Source organism: Schistocerca gregaria, chromosome X, assembly GCF_023897955.1.
Source record: "Schistocerca gregaria isolate iqSchGreg1 chromosome X, iqSchGreg1.2, whole genome shotgun sequence".
NCBI lineage: Eukaryota > Metazoa > Arthropoda > Insecta > Orthoptera > Acrididae > Schistocerca > Schistocerca gregaria.
In genome coordinates, this window is record NC_064931.1 from 550,824,254 (window position 1) to 550,842,931 (window position 18,678).

Consider the following 18,678-nt stretch of genomic DNA (forward strand, 5'->3'; position numbering starts at 1 on the left):
GGTTGAAACACTTTATAATTTAAATACAATGACATAGAAATGATATTTAAGTAGTTAAGCAACCTGAAACGATTGCTGTATGTTTTCTTCAGGAGCATATACTTTTTTGCATGAAGTAAAGCGTAAGTGAAATAAGTGGGTCCTCAATCGATTATGGTCTAAACATGTTGCAACTAGTTAATCCTCCAAGGACACCAAAGCTATTAAAATGATTGCTGCACTCCATACGCACATTCACTGTAATAATGACTGCATTATAGGGAGCCATAAACTGTTCTGTCTATCGACAGAGATTACAACCAAACACATGTGGCAAGATACAATGTGCATACACATATACACAAACACATGAAAACAAACATTTTTTACAAACATGTGCAGCAGGTATTCATAATATATGCCCTTAAACGGTATTGGCCAGTAATCACTTTTTATGATCAATATTTTGTTCAGTTACTCTTACTACTGAACTCCGATTTTGGCAAGAATGAAGCTCAAGCAGAGTAAGAAGATAATTTCTTTATATTCACCCTTTTGTCAAACTAAGTAGTCACCTACGCAAATTGTGTAATCTGCAATTCAATAAAACGAGGGACTCGGATCTACTGCATCACTAAAAAAAGGATCCTGTTTAGGTAAAATGACTAACGAGTGATTCTAGGTTCCCGACACAAAGTTGAGGGCAAAGTGCTTATTATCTTCATCTGAAGCAAATAACTGGTCCATGCAAACAAATACAATACTAAACTTTTACTTTACCTGAAGGTGGTGGCCGTGGCGATCTTCTGTGCTTAAAGTTAAGTCAGCAAAAGTAATCATTCCTCTTTAAGTATAATTGCTGTAATTGCTTCTTGGAGTCGGATATTTACGATTCAAATAAATGCCCTGAATAATTAGCCCCTAATCCTCCGCATTAGAGGCATTATTTCTCAAGCTTACTTCTTTCTTTTCCTCATTCAACATACGAGATGTGAACAGTCTGAATTCTAACCATCAATAAAATCACTGTGCCAAAAAGACTCCTTGGGGTTCCGTCGCCAAATCCGACATTTTTATTCCCGCCTATCTTGTCTCGTAACGGTGGGACTTCCCTCCACGTTTTAAATAAGCACAAACCCATCTGACGTTTGCATAAACCAGTTCTACAAATACTATTTTAACATACTACCAGTTTAAAAGAACACGGTTTTCAAAAGTAGATGCATCCATTAATTCTTGTGTGATAACCTGAAAGAAGAAATTAACAAACATTTACATAGAGGTTGAATCAAAGAATATAGTGCCTCAGATATCACATAAAGCATATAAAGGTAAAGAAATTACATGAATAGGTATAATCCATATCGAACATACGTGTTCTCGCAAACTGGTGATCTTCCTCGGTTATTTTCTGTGTCTTTGCATTAGTCTGTACCTGTACCGCGTCTACTCTGTAGTTGGTGTCTTCATATCTCACAGCAACCTCACGCACCATGTCCTCTGTAGGTTTCACTTGTTTAACAACCTTAGTTTACATTCGTTCGATAACCCCGGTCTCTACCTGTCCAACCACATTCGCAATCCTTTCTCCGACTCTCTTCCCCGCACGTTCCGTTATACCGTTGATCTTTTCATCAACGTTGATCATATCGCTTTGAATAGTTCTCTTAATTTTGATTTTACACCGGCAGTATCACCATTTAGCTTGGTATGGCCTTTTTTTATTTCATTTTGCAACTCGGTGTGAACATTTATTTTAGTTTCGGTCGTGTCTAGTTTCTCTAGTTATTTCGTATCTGTTTCTATTTTGCTTAGTTTTTGTCCTAGGAGATCATCCATTGTGTTACAAAGCTGTCCGAGCATAAGATTGGCACGCAGGCTTGTTTATTATGACGTGCCTGCTTCTACGGCAGTGTTGGTAACTGCTAGTCGAACCTCCAATCCTGTTGTTTCTACTGCCTTATCTGACTGTATAGCACTAGTTATTACAATATCTTACTCTTTTTTTTCAACAGATGCAATCTTAATGCCCCTTAATCTAGCTTGAGCACGAGCAAGCATAAACAATCGTCGTAAGTTTATTATTATTTCTCGTACGAAATTTGTCAAACCGTTCAGTCGGCTGCTATAATGTGTGAAAATCACAGCACTCCAGTCATGGTTGCCACATGACACGGTCCGAAATTCTTCTTCTTCTACTACTTCTTCTTCTTCTTTGCTTTGAATGGTTTCGATTTGCCACTACTGTTTGGTTAAGACCGTTTTAGGAAGTGATGAAGGGCTGTGTGTCCTATAATGAATTGCAAGGTGTCCTATAAGTACATAGGCGGCTGATACATCCACTCCCCTTCTCAGTTTGCTTGTTTAGTATATGAAAGCTTCTTAATGCACATAACCAGTAAAGGTAATGTGGAAAATCGTTCACCAGAAGACGTATACCGATACGATTAAAGCGCCATATACGCCACCATTTAATCCAACCCTAAGCACACTGTTTCCATCCTGGACCGATAAATCCCTGATATTTTATGGTAGATAGCTTATATAGAGTAAAATTGTTCAATCTTTATCCCAGTCTCTTCGAACTGTCTATTGTTAAGTTATGGCTTTGGTATTACCACGGATGAACAATGTAATATACAAATAGTGTCCTCAGCATAAACGCTATGTCAACGGAATTTGTTTTGTGACAACTTTGTGAAGTTCTGACACTGAAATACACCGTTAACAAAACATATGTATGTTTAATTTACGGCTTTACTGGACGAGAACTGTTGAAAAGTAAATAGAAATCTGAATTAAACCCATTTAACACACTTTAATAATATTTGTGCTTAAGATTTTGTTCCTATTGATGTCCAGCAGCCATGAAATATCGGTTGACAGTCGACAGTGTAGTTGCACCGGTTCTGCAGCTTGCTACCTGAGACGACTACTGCAAGACCTCTGGTGTCGACGTTCCGTTGTGTCGTTGATCGTTGGTGTCAGCATACAGCATAAACATACTTTCACTGGCTCAAAATCAGAGCGTGATATGGCCAATAGAGGAAATTTAATATTAAGAACATCGATTTCCAGAAGAAACAGTAGGCAGCCGTGTGAATATCAACTCAGGCGTGCAGTCTGCCTCTTCATTTTTCGTACTCCAAACTCGAACTGTTTAGAAGCTCTGTCCTTTTACAGATTTCGATATAGTTTTGAGCATATTAAATCAGACCATAGATAGCGCACTACCCCAAATGAAGACAGTCGGTTTGCCGGCGGTAGTGGCCGAGCGGTTCTAGGTGCTACAGTCTGGAACCGCGCGACCGCTACGGTCGCAGGTTCGAATCCTGCCTCGGGCATGGATGCTTGTGACGTCCTTAGGTTAGTTAGGTTTAAGTAGTTCTAAGTTCTAGGGGACTTCTAACCACAGAAGTTAAGTCCTATAGTGCTCAGAGCCATTTTTGAACTCAGTCGGTTTCATTCGAAGGATTCAGCTTCATTCGTAGTTGCAATGCAACATAACACACCATTACACCGCACTGTGTCTTCGTTACATTATTCACAGATCTTAACATTCCTAGCTGGCCGAATCTCATAAAACTACAACGAAGTTACAAACGTACCTGGAAATAATTTTACACAATGAATAACACTATTGATTTGCCTTCACATTACATTTACCTGTACACAGAAAGTCATTAAAAAACAAGATAAGCAACGTTAACAGAGAAAGGAGAAATGCAGAAGGAAAAGATGCTGAATGAAAAAAGTACATACAGACTCTATTGACCTGTTTACAGGACCCTGAAAGATGAGCTGTAGTACATATACATACATTAACATATGTTAGATACCCCTGTTATGACAGAACGTTAAACCCTAATCTTTGTCCTCTTTTCTTTCACAACTGTACAGCTGTATTTACAGGCGAGTCTGAGCAGAAAGATGCTCTTGCTGCCCACATGTTTTCCCTAAGCTTGTCTCCGAGATTCGTTTATGAAATAGTTTTTCGTATTTCCCGAGGAATTAAATGCAATCCCGGTGGCACGTATTCATACTGAGAATTTCTTCGCTGCTCAGAATCCGTAAAGGTGCCTTTTAAATGCATGCACACAGTATACAGACATACGCAGAACATCGTGGACTACCTTCTCCTCCTGCAAAGGAATGGGAAGGAGGTGTCATTTCTCAAGGGTACTCGGTTATCTAGGAATTCAGAGAAACGAATCAGGGGATGCAGAAGCCAAGGAAGCATGCCCTGAAATTCCTGTGAACGAATGTGCTGCCTAACGACACTCTCTCCTTCCAAGCATTTATTCCGACTGGCAGGGTGTGCTATAATGGTTAACCATATCTGGCGTAGTGTAACTGAGGCGGAACGTGTGGACCAGCCCTGTATTCACCTAGAGAGATGTGGAAAACCGCTTTAAAACCACATCCAGGCTGGCCGGCACACCGGCCGTCGTCGTTGGTCCGCCAGGCGGATTCGACCCGGGGCCCTCGTACCTACCCTAGTCCAGGAAGCAGCGCGTTAGTGCTCTCGGATACCCTGGCAGGTCGCCTAATGACACTATCAGGTCAAAAGTATTCAGACACCTGTTAGTGGACGTTACTATGGGGTGTGTCAACACTTCGCCTTTATGCCAGCTTTAACTCAGCTGGAGACCCTTCCAATGAGGTGTCTGAATGTCTGTGGGAGAATGACACCACATTCTTCGTCAAGGGCCGAAACCAGAGGAGGCAGTAATGTTGAACGCTGGGGTCTGGAGTACAGTCGATGTAGTCACTCTACGCAAAGGTTTTGCATTGGTTCACTTCGGGACTCAAGGCAGGCCAGTCCACTTCAGAAATGTTATTGTCCACAAACAGTTGCCTCACAGATACTGCTTTATGGCATGGTGCAGTGTCAAACTGATACAATAATCGCCTAGCAGCTGTTACTCTGGTGTACGCAGTACACAATGCTGTAAAATGTATTCATATCTTCCCGCATTTAGAATTTTCTCACGCGCAATGAGAGGACCGCGCCATAACCACGAAAAACAAGTATGTACCATAACCCCCCCTCCTCTGTACTTCAACGTTGGCACTACGCATTATGGCACGTATTAATCTCCAGGCATTCGCGAAACCTAAACCTTAGCATCGGACTGCCGTAGGGCACACTGTCATTCATCACTCGAGCCACCGTCCAGGAGCGTCGCTCTTTACACCACCTCAAACGTCACTTGACGCTCATTACAGAAATGTGTGGCTCATGTGAAGCGGTTTCACCATTGCACTTCACCTTTTGTAACTCCTTATGCACAGTCATTGCGCTAGCTGGACTGCTGGTAGCACTTTGGAAATCACGAGTGGTTCCTTCCGCTTATTTTACAAACCACCCTCCAAACGCGCGACGGTTCATGTCTGTCAATACATGAGGACCTCCTGGTCTTGGTTTGTCTGTGGCTGTTCCTTCACGTTTTCACGTCAGAATCAAATCAACAGCAGTCGACCGGTGCCACTTTAGAACGGGGTGATATGTCCCTGATGGATTTGTTACTCAGGTGACACCTAATGACTAGTCCTCTTACGAAGTTAAAGAACTCCCGTTCTAACATTCTGCATGGTGTCTGTTTGTTCTAAGCCGTGTCTCCCTACCACTTTCGCGCAACGACGCTCTGAGTGTGTTTTTTAGGGAATTGACTAGTTTGAACCTGGGACCTGTTGCTGGTAAGGAGACGCCAGACCACACATGACATGTAGACTTCAGAAGAGTTCAGTGAGACTAGCGATGATTTAACCAAATACTTAATGATTTCAGCGTCAGCTCCACTGCACGCCCTGTAAAAGAATCTTAATACCAACTAAATTTAGTGGAAGGGGTTCAAGGCTTTACCATTTTTAGTTAACTAGAATCTTAATACTAACTAAATTTAGTGAAAGGGGTTCAAAAGCTTTCCTATTCTTAGTTAGCTGGTAAAATAACGTCGAAAAAGCAGTTTAGTTTACCATGGGAAATTTTATTCTACTCACAAAACATTGTTTATAAATTGCACTATTGATAAAAGGAAATATTTTAATACAGGATGATAAAAACCAACTGAGTTCAACAAAAATGTGAACGAATATTCCCTGAGTGGGTTTCCAAGTTCTACAATGGATCGAAGGGTGACCTATGCCATATCACATCTATAATCCAGGTTTAAATTAAGTTTCACAAAAGAGAAAACTATCAAAATGGTCTACAGTGACCCTCAATTATCTTTATTTACTTATCTGACTTGTGGTAAATTACAGTGGCTGATGTGGCTTCTTAATAATTATATGACAGAAAAATCATCGTGTTTCAGATTTTAACTCACGTAGCAAATGTGAATACCATGAGCTTTAATTGACGATCGACACTAGTATTACGCAAAAAGGGGGTGTAACAGATGAGACTTCTAAAGTTCTGAGTGAAGCTTTAGGCTCTGTTATGCGGCATCGCGTGCGTTCATTACCTTGTCGTTGGTTAGGCAGTGTCAGGGGGCGGCTGGCGGCGCAGCTCCATACAGCTCGCCGTCTCGGAAGCAACTCTCTCCTAACTTCTCCTTACTACCATTTACCGAAGTTGGTTTAAAAAAAAAAAACTATCTGGCTGTGTTTTCATCTGACTAATCAGGGCCTCAATCTTAACCTTAAGCTCCGCCTACAAAAATTCTATCTATCCAATGAGAAACGTTATACTTTTCGTGGTTGGATCTCCGCCTACAAAAATTCTGTCTATCCAATGAGAAACGTTATACTTTTCGTGGTGGGGCAATGTTTTTAACGTTTTCAACATAACAGAGACGCGAAAAAGTCTCACGCTAAAACTTGCAGCTGGTGTGGCCCATTTAGTGTTATCGTAAGATCTATACTGTTCTTCTGGAGGGCTCTATCTTTTAACATGGGCTGGGGGGGGGGGGGGGTGGTCCTGGCGGTTGGCTGGCGACGTGGGTGTTCGTCCCTTATCGTAGGGCCTTCTAGCTTTACACGGTTCTGGTCTCGGCTTCTGTTCTCGTTTCTCCCCTCGGAACTGCGTCTGTCTCACGGTGGGAGGTATGACATGCTTTTAGGCATTCTTGTGTTAGTCTGTGGTATTCCATTTGCTCACTCGTTACTCGTATTACTTTGGTTAACTTAATGTCACGATTTATTCGGAGCTATGTGACATACTGCTGGATTTGCTTATCATGTCAGGTTTTTCATGGAAGGTGTTGGATTTGCCTGACAACTTACACCCCCACCGAACTGTTCTGCTGTTACTGCTTCTCTACTCACAACACAATATCCCCTCCTTCCTTCTATTTTGGCACATTTTCGTGATTGGGTATGACTGGGTAGGTGAATGTGTCAGTGTGTCGGAAGGAGTGATTGCTATGTTAAGTGAGTTTACGTTTTGTGAACTTAGCAGTTGAGGTACGCCATGGTACATTACACAGATACAAGAGGATATAGATAGCAATAGCTATGCAAAGATGAAAAGGCTTGCACAAAATAGATTAGCGTGGGGAGTTGCATCAAACCAGTCTGTCGAGTGAAGACTATACCAACAGCAGCAAAAGTTTTACTTTTTTAAGCACTTTTATCGCTGTCTGTTTTAGCAAATTAGCTAATAACGTCTCTGTTGTGCGCCAGAAATTCACGAATACACACACACACACACACACACACACACACACACACACACACACACACACACACACACACAGTTTTGATTGAGATATGACGAATTGTGTTGATATTACTGCGTGATAATGGAGAGGCTGAAACCCACTGACAGCTACTCCTCTAGAATAGCAGCAAGAATTTCTCCGAGCCTATCGACTCGTGCAACAAACGTATCACGAGTTAGAGTTTTATTTTCATCATTCGTCTTGTTTTGTCGTTATTTGTGTTTATAGCCTTCAAAAAAATGGTTCAAATGGCTCTGAGCACTATGGGACTTAACTGCTGAGGTCATCAGTCCCCTAGAACTTAGAACTACTTAAACCTAACTAACCTAAGGACATCAACACACATCCATGCCCGAGGCAGGATTCGAACCTGCGACTGTAGCGGTCGCGCGGTTCCAGACTGTAGCGTCTAGAACCGCTCGGCCACTCCGTCCAGTTATACCAAATGCAGGTTGTATTTCGTTACAACGTCTTTCAAAAAATATGAAAATACTTTTCTAATGTAAACTGGAACTTAAAATATAAAACTCGTACAACTGTTGTAGGCGTTTCAAATTAAATTAAAACATATGTACGTATGAAAACAGAATTAGTGAGAAATATAGATGAATGAACCATAAATTTCACTGTTAGGTTACAGAGTAAATGTAACTACACTGAGGTGACAAAAGTCATGGGATACCTCTTAATATCGTGTCGGAGCTTATTTTGCCCAGAGTAGTGCAGCAGCTCGACGTGGCATTGCCTCAACAAGTGGTTTAAAGTTCCCAGCAGAAATACTGAGACATGCTGCCTCTATAGCCGTCCATAATTGCAGAAGTGCTACCGGTGCAGAATTTGGTGCCCGAACTGGCCTCTCAATTATATCCCATAAATGTTCGATGAGATTCATATCGGGCGACTGGGTGGCCAAATCATTCGCTCGAACGGTCCAGAATGTATTTCAAACCAACTACGACCAATTGTGGCTCAGTGTCACAGCGCTCTGTCATCCATAAAAATCCCATCGTCGTTTGGAAACATAAAGTCCGTGAATGATGGCAGATGGTCTCCAAGTAGCCGAACATAACATTTTCCAGTCAATGATCGGTTCAGTTGGACCAGAGGACCCAGTTCACTCGATATCAACACAGCCCACACCATTACAGAGCCATTATCAGCTTGCAATCATATAGGGTCCAACCAATATGATCACGAGCGTAGACGAGGCGCTGCAGGCGATGTGCTGTTAGCAAATGCACTTACGTCGGTTGTCTGCTGCCATAGCTCTTTAGCGTTACGTCCCACACTGATTTCTGCGGTTACTTCAGGCAGCGTTGCTTGTCTGTTAGCTCTGACAATAATCAACTGACCACTACGTTGTCCATGGTAAGAGGTACTGCCTGAAATTCGGTATTCTTGGCCTCGGCACACTCTTTTCGCTATGGATCTCGGAATACTGAATTTCATAACGACTTCATAAATTGAACGTATTATGTGACTAGTTCCAACTACCGTCCCGCCTCAACGTCTGTTGATTCCCGTCGTGCGGCCGTAACTATGGATGAAACCTGAGTCACCTGAGTACAATTGAGAGCTCCGCTAATGCACTGCCCCTTTATACGTTGTGCACGCTATACTACCGTCGTCTGTGTACGTGCATATCGCTATGCCATGACTTGTCAAATGGTTCAAATGGCTCTGAGCACTATGGGACTTAAAATCTGAGGTCATCAGTCCCCTTGACTTACAACTACTTAAACCTAACTAACCGAAGGACATCATACACATCCATACCCGAGGCAGGATTCGAACCTGCGACCGTAGCAGCAGCGCGGTTCCGGACTGAAGCGCCTAGCCCCGCACGACCACAGCTGCCGGCCATGACTTGTAACCTCACTGTGTACGTAGTATGTTTCCTGACAGAGAGACAGGTGCTGCGGTAAATATCAGATTGCTCAATGTTGTAGTAAACACTAGATTCGCAGCTATATTCGCATTCTTCTCGACGGCAGTTCAAAGCCCCGTCTGTCCATCAACAATCAGGAGTTTTGCGGTTTTCCTAAGTCTCTTAAGACATATGCTACAATAATCTCTGAAAAGAACGCGGACAATTTTCTTTCCATCCTTCCTCATATGAGCAAGCCTGTAAGGACCTCGCGGATGATGGAACGCTAAACCGTAGACTTCCTTCCTTCCTTCAGTACTGATTCTCAATTACAGGTCGTACAACTTGTCGACAGTTCTGTCTGATATGAAATTTTATTTTAATTACACTGTACACATACAAATCTTGATTTTGTCTTTCACTTACATTATGCCGTTGCGTTCCTTACAGTTGCATGTACTGTTTTCAGTGTTATCCATAACTCCGCTACGACACATAAGAGAAACTGAATGACTAATTTTTGTCTCAAGGGACGAGTCTAACTGCGATCCTGTATTGAGAACAAAGTCAAGTCACAGTTTTCTAACAGCGAAGCCAGGGTAAGCAGTTCAGCAGAAGTGACTCTTCCCTCTTGACACTCCACAGAAAGTCAACTGGTGCTCTATGACCTGACCTCCATCGCTCAGCCTCCTCCCGAATCGATCAAGGACAACTTCTTTAACCGTCCACACCCAAGCCAGAAAGTATTTGACGGACTATGAAACAAATAGCAACCATATCTCTGGGCAGTCAGACTTTTCTATATAAGACAATTCATTTTTGTGATATGATAAACAGTATGTATAAACACACACACTGAAAAACACAAACTGTACTGTTGTTCACAATAATAAATCCACTGGACAATGACAACAAAATCGTGGCATATACAAACTCATCTTCTCCTATTCTTGCTTCTATATGGGACAAACAGGAAGAAATTTCACACTCCTCTATAAAGAATATATGGATGCCCTTCGACTGAAAAACATAAATAAGCGTAGCCTTGCGTAATATTTTTTATCATAAACACTATGTTCGTTATATGAATGAGAATCTTTTAGTACTACACATTGCTGAAAAACGGTTGTAGATGAATCTTTTAAACAATTTAAAGAGCTACATTCACAAGCTAAAATCACTTCACAAAATCTTTAACCAACAAACTGAACCAATAAAGAACTACTTCCAGAATTTCCAAGTCGTCCTGGCATCAAAACACCGAAATATGTCAGTAATAAGACATATTAAAACCTCCTGCGTAAATTGCATTCTCCCCGTCATATAACAACTTTGGCATTCCGCAACTCCTTCAGTCTATACTTACATAGTAAATATTCCACTCTGTATGGTTATCTTTTACACAATATATTCATTTAAATATATCATCTATAACTGTAATATTTATACTATAATACGATGCATCTCAGGTCAATGATCATGATCTAGCAAAGCGTGGTTTTTACGATATTCATATTCTTTGTAATAACAGTGTGTTTCCTCCTGCAAATATGTGTAAACCTAAGTGCAGTTAAATACCGAGTATAATTGTGCGTATTAAATGATAATGTACATTATCGGAACGGATTTTCTATGAATATCACGATAAACTGTAATACCCCAAAACGTAACGACCTTTCCATGTCATAAACATTTCGTTACGGATAACTGAATTCCCGTCGTTTTCACCCACCACCAGAACCACAGCGTCCGCTTACACTTGGTCCACGATCTAATGTGTTGTAACTTCTCCATCTCATGATGAACCTACAGTGGCTCAAAAATATGTTAATGGGGCAGTACATTGCATCAAAAAACCAAAAGAGCGAATGTTCGCATATTTATTCTCAAACAAATCGCGAACACAAACAATAGCGAATATCGTTCAGTGTGGATTGAAGAATGCAGGACTTACACACACACACACACACACACACACACACACACACAAACTCTAGACGGGGTGTTCGTTGTGATGCTGCAATTATAATGGACAACAATATACTAAATCATTACTTTTGACACTCATGAATTACAACAGAGATCTTATGAGTATGGTAGTTTGCTTCCTATTGCTTTGTCGTTGAACATTACAATATAGCGAAGCATATTTTAACATGAGTATCAATAAACTTACCTCGGAGTGACAGAGAAATTGTTTGCCGTGCTGTTATCTTGTTACTATTTTATCAAGTTCCACATATGCTCTATCGTTGAAGTCTTCTTCGTACACAGCTCCATTAAAAAAAAAACTACTCTAATGAATGTTACAAACTACTTGTGCAAGTCATAAAATCTGACACGTTGCCTGTTATATTTAAGTGAAAACCACAAATCAATATATTGTTTCAGCCGGGACACTGTTTGTCCATACTGGCTTAGCTACCTCATTCTGTATATAGTCTACCAAAGTTACGCAAGGAGGGTGTACCATTAAGATCCATAGTGTCTATTTGGGTTACAGACGGAAGTACTGGCAAAACCTCCGGCCACCATAGTAGTGGGTGGCCCTCATTAGTCTGACATGTGATCCACACTTTGGGCACTGGAGAAGACCCATTTTTCCCTATGTGTCACATTCCACCTCGGAATAAACGTAGAACATGTCATAATTTAGTTAGGAAAAATTCGATTATAAATCTGTATCTCTGTAAAACTTGAAATTATTTTTAAATGAGAACTATCATTATTCAAAATTAGTGATTCAGGCAGTTAGTTCCGCTCCTCAAATAAATAAAAATCTGCTTAAAATTTGAATAATGCATCACTTTTTCTTCTTATTTTTTCAATATTATAATTGACATTCTCATTACTTTAAATAATCAACTTAATATTAGAAGTTATCGATAGTGCTCTTCGCTTCAGAATATATGTGACCCTGGCGGCCGTGCGTCAAACCGTATTAGGACAGATTGTAACGGAACAGTCATATATGTAGTGCACTGTTAATTTCTGATATGATTTAATAACAATTATTTTATGAGAAATATGGGTAGGGAGAGGTATGAGTTAGTGAGCATTTCGCTCTCATTAAGGTATATGGCCGAAAGTCGGCATTCAGGAATTCTGAAACGAACTCTGTTGTCTGGACCGTGTGCCACAAAGAGCGCAGATTCGCCATGAGATGGGGAAATTCAAAGGCGTCTATTGTGCTGAATGAGGCCTAAGTGCTGTAGTGTGCGAGTGAGACAGACGAGAACCTACGTCATAGGGAAACCCCGTAGAAGCTATTTGTGGTCAGGGAGACGTAGCAATGTTAAATATGGCGGACCTAAGAGAGGCCATAAAGAGAAACATTTATGAAAACTATTTAATTCTATAGTAATTCAGGGAATGGAGCCACAGTACTTTGCCGCGCGGGGTAGCCGCACATTCTGAGGCGTCTTGTCATGATCCGCAAGACTCCCCCTGAAGGAGGTTCGAGTCCTCTCTTGGGCATGGGTGAGTGTGTGTTGTCCTTAGCGTAAGTTAGCTTAAGCTAGAGTAAGTAGTGCGTAAGCTTAGGGACCGAAGACCTCAGCAGTTTGGTCCCATAAGACCTTACCACAAATTTTCAAATTCCCACAGTAATTTTAGTCTACCATCCTTCATAAATTTTCGTGGTGATCCCAATAAAACTTGAACATTGATCATATCTATAATAGTTTAGGATTTACTGTTAAAATGAAATTAACAAGTTATGTAACAAAGACCTGAACGCTAAAGTCCGAACGCTTTGGCGGATCTTAACGATCGACATTTCATATAGAAGCGCATCATTAAAATGACAAATGTTGTAAATATCAACTCTGTGACTTTATTTATTTAAAAGATGTAGTGAATTTAATTTATCAGTATTTTCAGTTAAGCATCAGATTATCATTTCCTCCATACAAAACTCACTGAACGATGACAGCATGACACCTTACTGAATCATTATGTAATAGAATATTCCTCATAAAGTTTAATGCTTAATAGTTACTTTTTTTCTTTATTTATTTATCTGAAAGCCCATTGGTGCAAGCCTGTTGGCTGTGAGATTCAAAGTTAAGAAGGTTTAACTTTTATTATTTGATGTAAGTTATTGTTACTTTATTTAGAACGTGAAAGTGGCCAAGCTTTGATATGTTCAAATGCGAAATAAAGTAGACTAAGCTGTAACCAATCAGATGGATGGCTTGAAGAAAGGGAACTGCTCTAGTCAGTTGAGCGAAGATGTTCGGCGCTGCCGCGCGGGATTAGCCGAGCGGTCTCAGGCGCTGCAGTCATGGACTGTGCGACTGGTCCCGGCGGAGGTTCGAGTCCTCCCTCGGGCATGGGTGTGTGTGTTCGTCCTTAAGTTAATTTAGGTTAAGTAATGTGTAAGCTTAGGGACTGATGACCTTAGCAGTTAAGACCCATAAGATTTCACACACATTTGAACATTTTGTTAGACGCTTGGGAAACGCGCCTGGGGACGGGCAGAGAGAAAGTGCTCGTGGAGACTCAAAATCGGGCTGTTGGTCTTTAGGTACCTACCAAGTGAAACGACTTAGAAAATTACGCGTTGTGTGGTATCTCGGGACTTAGTCTCTGAGCAGTGAGCAGCTACGCGCCTGGTATGAAGTCTAACTTTTCGCATAGTTAACGAGTTGTAGTATCGGACTTGTAATTCGCGATGAGATTGTGAACGATCGCACTGTGTCAAATGGATTTGCGCTCAAGTGTAATAGTAATTCTAAATACGACCACTTTCGATATTAGTTTGCTTTCTGAATAAACGTTGTGCTAACCTAATCGCAACTGTGTGGCCTCAATCATTTATGGGTCGTTAATTTAGTTCCCGATATTATTATTACTGTTGTTATATGCATATTAACGTTGTATGTTTCATACAATTTCGCAAACTTGCCATCAGTCAGACAAATTAACCAAAAGGTCAAATGTGTCTAATTTAGGGCGCGTAATGCGACACATGCGGTTCAACTTCTACACGAATTTGAACCAAGACATTTCGACGAAGAGGAACCGCATGTGAGCCCGAACATCTTTGGGATGTTAGCTCGCAGATGTTACAAAAAATCATAACAGTATATTGTGATTAGTAATTAAACATTTTATTTCATCTTTTATACTGTACTTAGGTATTTGAAACAATAATTTTTTTTAAATCTGAGCACTTCCTGAGGATACCATAATTTATTTGTATGAAAAGAGTAAGATTTAGCCATTGACATGAGAAAGTCATTTGGCCAGAGGACTGCCAAGCTTTTTCCCCTGTCGTTCAGTTTCTGGGACGCCTTTTATACGAAATAAAGTGAGCAGTAGGCTTACGCAGTGGACAGTGTTGCTATATGGGTGTCAGGTGGGCAGTGTCGTTTCCGTTCCTGGAACACCTTTTCTGTGGAAAGATGCATACAGCAGACAGAAGGAGACAACGAGCTTCCAGTAGCTCAGTGAGGCCATGTAATGGTGCGAGCTTCAAGGTTTTAATATTTTGTCTTAACTTTAGTGTACTTTACTGAGGGAGGCTATAATAAGTATTTCTGCAGTAATAAGTCAACTCATGTAAATTGTAGTCCTGGATGCAAGACAAGGCTAAGTTACAGTTTGGCATTAATTACTCCATTTCACTTCAAGAATTGCGCCTAAAGGCAGACATTACGGCATGTTTAATTTAATCAATATGATATGTGAATAATTGGCGGAAACATTTTTATGTCGTTTTCTCAACTACAGTGTTTCTGACTATCCAAGTTACTGACAAATTATTTCGTTAATACCCACGTAAAGGAAATCCCGGTTTAACTTGTGTTAACATAATCTGTGATGGGAAGTACTTTTGGCGTAATATATTGACAGTTAACTCTAAAATGTGTTACCGTCTTATTTCAAGTACCTAACATTTTGCTTAAATCGTATTTGAAATTTATTATGTATAAGTGGAAAAGTAACTGCAAATAACTAATGTTTGTGTGGTTTGTTAATCTAACAACGTGGAGACACAGAACGTTAATGGATTGTATTGTAACAGTACTTGTTTAAATTCGTTTGCTAAAATTCTCAACATTCGTAAAGTGATGTTTGACAGTGAAGTCATTTCAGAACTTCTTACTTCCATTCTTATACTAATAGCAAAAGTTACATTCATTTAAATATAAACTCATTCATTGTTACTAGTTTAATGAACAGACTTAGTTTCAAAATTCGTCCCTTTAGGACGGCCGACCAGGAAAATTAGAATTATTAAGTTTCAGGAGGACAGTTTGTAATACTTATGTCTGTTATTGTTTATGATACATTTTAGCCTATATTTCCAACAGCTATCTACATATATTTGTGTTACGTAAGTTCTTTGGCTAGAAACGCATGGAAATAATCTCTCATATTCTGTGACTTTATGTATGCGCAAACATATTTGTAAACGTAATTTTTAAAACTATGGTCTTTTATGGTGTAAATGTACCGAATTATTATATGTTTAATTAGTTCATGCTTAGGGACTGTACGAGATACAAAAGCTGTAGGGAAGTCCCTCCACTACGAAGGGGCTCGAGTCGGAGTGAAAAAGCTAGTTTGGAGCGAAGTAGTGCAAGACGTGTTTGTGACAGAGATAATCAGTGGTTAGTACGCAATGAACTAATAACCGTTTAAAAGTTTTAATAATTTTCGTGGAGTAATAATTTTCGTAGTTGGTTAGATAGTCTTTACTATGAAGTGAACCATGTGGCTGTCTAAGTATTTAAAACTTCTTAAATGAAGTATCTAATTTGAATTATTAGAATCGTTGCACAGTACCGAAATTTTGCAACGTATAACAGTGATTACAAAGAACAAAAAATTGGTTCAAATGGCTTTAAGCACTATGGGACTTAACATCTGAGGTCATCAGTCCCCTAGACTTAGAACCACTTAAACCTAACTAACCTAAGGACATCACGCACATCCATGCCCGAGGCAGAATTCAAACCTGCGACCGTAGCAGCAGCGCGATTCCGGACTGAAGCGCCTAGACCCACTCGTCCACACAAAAAACAGATGTGGGCAATAACAGTTCAGAGACCTACAACTATCTTATTCACATTACAGGCTTGTGATGGTGCTTTTAGTAGTATATTTGTGTTAATGCATCTGCTGTTACTGTGTTTTGTTGAGAATGTTACCTAAAACTCAATCAGTAGCTTGGTAAGTATTGCAAAATTAGTCCTGCAGCAGTAAAATTTTAAAGCCACCTCATATCCAAACCTTTAATACTTTTCTTCTATTGAGTGGTGTATTGTGATAAGGATTCCCCTTTACATACTAAAACATACGCTGGCCTTTCATGTCAGGAAGTTTACTGCTGATACATTTAATCATTTACACTATGGGATCAAAAGTATCCCTACACCTGGCTGGAAATGACTTACAAGTTCGTTGCGCCCTCCATTAGTAATGCTGGAATTCAGTATGGTGTTGGCCAACCCTTTGCCTTAACGACAGCTCCATTCTCGTAGGCATATGTCCAATCACGTGTTGGAAGGTTTCTTGGGGAATGGCACCCTATTATTCCCAGAGTTCTGCACTGAGGAGAAGTATTGATGTCGGTCGCTGAGGCCTGACACAAAATCGGCCTTCCAAAACATCTCAAAGGTGTTCTATAGGATTCACGTCAGGGCTTTCTGCAGGACAGTCCATTAAAGGGATGTAATTGTTGGGTAATTACTCGGCCACAGTCCGTGCATTATGAACAGGTGCTCGATCATGTTGAACGATGCAGTCGCCATCCCTAAATTGCTCCTCAACAGTGATAAGCAAGAAGGTGCTTAAAACATCAATGCCGGCCTGTGCTGTGATAGTGCTACACAAAACAACAAGGGGTGCAAGCCCCTTCCATGAAAACCACATCCAAACCATGACACCACCACGTCCGAATTTTGTTGTTTGTTCAAATGGTTCAAATGGCTCTGAGCACTATGGGACTTAATGGTTCAAATGGCTTTGAGCACTATGGGACTTAATATCTGAGGTCATCAGCCTCCTAGACCTAGAACTACTTAAACCTAACTAACGTAAGAACATCACACACATCCATGTTCGAGGCAGGATTCGAAACTGCGACAGTAGCAGCAGCGCAGTTCCGGACTGAAGCGCCTAGAACCGCTCGGCCACCAAGGCTTTATTGTTGGGACAGCACACGATGGCAGATGACGTTCACCGGTTCACCGGGTATTCGCCATACGCACACCCTGCAGCGGATCTCCACATTGTGCACCGTGATTTGTCACTCCACACAACGTTGTACCACTTTTCAATCGTCCAATGTTTACGCTCCTTAAAGCAAGCGAGGCGTCGTTTGGCATTTACCAGCATGATGTGTGGCTTAGGAGCAGCCGATCGACCATTAAAACCAGGTTTTCTCATTTTCTCATCTCCCGCCTAACTGTCATAGTATTTGCAGTGGATCCTAATGCAGTTTGGAATTCCTGTGTGATGGTCTGGATAGATGTCTGCCTATTACACATTACGACCCTCTTCAACTGTCGACGGTCTCTGTCAGTCAACAGACGTGGTCGACCTATACGCTTTTGTACTGTACGTGTCCCTTCACGTTTCCATTTCACTGTCACATCGGAAACAGTGAACCTAGAGCTGTTTAGGAGTGTGGGAATCTCGCATACAGACTATGACACAAGTAACACCCTATCACGTGACCACGTTCGAAATTCGTGAGTTCCACGGAGTACCCCATTCTGCTCTCACACGATGTCTAATGACTACTGATGTTGCTGATATGGAGTACCTGATAGCACAATGCGCCTAATATAAAAACGTATGTTTTTGCGGATGTCCGGATACTTTATGTTACTTAGTGAATCTGATTTGCTAATACATCCTGAGGTGTGCTGCTCTTTTCGTGCCCAATATACTGAACTGTTTTGTGATTCAAGCAAAGTTTACTCAAATTAGTTTAGTTGGTTAGCAGTTCATTTACTTGGAATTACTTTGCCTATTTAGGCTAGCGACCGTATTCATTTGAGTGACTACAATTTTATTTTCCAACTGTAATATCGTTGGTTCGATTACAGCTAGAATAACCGATGCTTCCATTCAATACGTAACCTCTTTGATGACGAAATACAGTCCGATAAACTTTCATTAGCACCCGATTATGGTCACGGTCAACGT